We start from the raw sequence: 2,982 nt of genomic DNA on the forward strand, positions 1-2,982 counted from the left end.
TTATCTTTCCACGATAGAAATTATTTCGTCTTTCCATCGGTATAAACTACGCATTTGCTGGCGTGATACACAATAATGAAATTTTATCAGTGAAATAGTCGCACTCAAAAACAAAAAATGCGTCATTTGCAATTGCCATTAATAAATATATCTAAATATTACTTATCGACTATTTTTAAATGTAACTTATAACTATACAGTAAATTTATAAATATTTTAAATGTAATTTAAGAATATTCTTAAATATAATTTAAAAATATTTGTTAAAAAACTTTTGTTACAAAAACAAATTCACAAATGTAAATCTGAAATTTCGCGGAAAAGGCATTAATATCATTGGTTGTCAGAAGTTAGAATCTTCAGCATATTATTTAATATATTTGTATATCAATAAAATTATCATAAAAAATTGAGAGATAATTTTAAACACCGAATTTTTAATTAAAAATTGTCTGAAATTATTAATGACTTTTTGGTACTTTAAATAAAATTCGAACTTGGAAACCAAAAAATTTTTAATTAAATATTTGCCAAAATTATTAATTTAATAAACTTTTTGTTATTATAAGCGGTTCGTCTATTTCACATAATTTACATTATTTAGCGATAATTTGACTTACTAAGCCCACATAAATGTCATAAATATCGAATAAATATTTGAAATGTATATGTATATATAAATATTTTAAAATATAAGCCAACTAAATAATTATCATTGGTAATCATCAAATAAAAGTAATAAAAATATTTATCTGGACATAGTAGTACACAAATTTTGTATGACAAATATTACACAATTTTGTTTACAGTCAAATTACTTTAACGCATTATATAATTTAAATATATATGATTAATTTTAGTTAAAAATTTAATTTTACGGCCTGAAAATAGAAAATTAAAATTAATTTTAAATATCACTTTCCAATCATCAAATATAAAATTGCAATGTTCATATATCCCTACCTACATATTACCTATATATTATTTTCTTTCGTTGTGTATGTACTTAAGTTGCGCGCAGTTAAGATAAAAATTTCGCGGCGTTAAATGTTTTTTAATTTACAGAATTTAATTTTTAAAGTATTAACAAAGTTATATTTAATTTTTAATTCCCTACTTATCCATATTTATTGTTTGTTTTACTACCTACCCGTATTTTTAATTATTCCTTACCTATTCGCGTATTCCTACCTACCCGTATTTTTATTTACTGCACAAATATGCAATAAAATCACGGATGCGTGGGTACTTAATGAGTGGTTACTAATAGATATCCTATTAGGTGCCGGTTAAATCCAAAGAGATTATCTAACTGCGATAATCAAAAACAGGCAATAAATAAAAAAAAAATGAGAACTCGCAATTTAACTTGCGAGCAAGTTACCCTCCCAATTATTAACCCTCCCAATTATAACATCGTAGGACTTAATTTTGATAATTAATTGGTCTATTGTATTCCATGGATAGGTATGCACCTATCTTATTTTATCTTGATCTATATAGACCTTATCTTACGTAGTATTCATAATTTCTTCTGGCCAGATTGGACCTACCTTTTGTTGCTGGCCAAATTCATTCCAGTTGTATGTTAGACAGAAAACAAAAATGAGGCAATCTCTTAGATTGCCAGCTGACTAACAGGGTCAGCAGATAATTACGTTACGATCGATTATGAATCGTTAACAAGACCGCGTTAATCATATCAGGAAAAGAATAAACAACGTTTATTAATAAAATATTACTAAAATTTTTATTTAACTTTGCTTTTTGTTATTGATATGCGTAATTAATTTCTTCAACCAAGAATCATATTGAAATAATAAGAAAAAAATTATATTATTACAACAATATATGTTAACTGCGGTCCAGTTAAAATCTACTATTAGATGGATAGACTATAAAAAATTAGGATAAAATTAACGCGTTATAAATATGCAATGAAAATATATAAAATTTACAACCATTAGTGTTTTATTACACTTTTAATTTGTGATCTCATTCATTAATTCCTAATATATATTGAACTTATTTACACATACTATATACATTTTTGCATCAATTTATAATATTTAATCCTGAAAGCATATTTAATAAAGATAGATAGATAGATAGACAGATAAAGTGAGAGAGAGAAAGAAAGAGAGAAAGGAAGAAAAATTAAAATATAATTAATTGTTGTAAGAAAAAATTCTTATAATCATACAATTAATTTTTATTTTACTATATATATTCTCTATCTATTCGTAATCTCTATATATGTATATTTATCAAAAATCAGTTTAAAAATATAATTAATTTAATAAATTTAACAGATTGACATTAATATTGCACAAAAATAATTACTAATATTTACTAATACTTGATAATAATATATAAAATATAAAATTTTAACAATTTATAAATTTCAAGCGATTAGATATTTCGCAGTCAATTTCTGCGATCTAATAAACTGTACCGATATTACGTACCGATATTACGTCGATAAACTCTATTATGAAGGGAAAATATTCTTATACGCACAATAAATCAATAAATGATAATGTTCCAGGATTAATTATGTAACCTAATTCGATCAAGTCTATCCATTTAAAGGCAACAAGTCTGTGAGAAGTTGCATCTATCTGTAATCTCATTTATATAAATATTATATGTAAATATATATATCTAATGCAAGTTTCATAGATTTGTTACCCCATTTATAAAAAAAAAATTGTCACTCACCAATCCGATGCGCAACGGGCGGAGTTATCTGCAACGAAGCTACGACGATACTGTAAAACACAAACAAGATTTAAGTTAAAATAGTGTTCAAAATGATCAACTTTTCAAAAGATTCTTACGTGCATCAAATTTTTTATTTATCTTTCAATAAAAATATTTACAGTATATAACATAATTATCCATTTTCAGAAAAAATCTTTCAAAAAATAAGCTCTAAAAAATTGTAGATAAATTTCTTCTTCTCTAATTTTTAGTTTACTG

The sequence above is a fragment of the Wasmannia auropunctata genome, unplaced genomic scaffold (genome assembly GCF_000956235.1).
Source record: "Wasmannia auropunctata unplaced genomic scaffold, wasmannia.A_1.0 LD336076.1, whole genome shotgun sequence".
Lineage (NCBI taxonomy): Eukaryota > Metazoa > Arthropoda > Insecta > Hymenoptera > Formicidae > Wasmannia > Wasmannia auropunctata.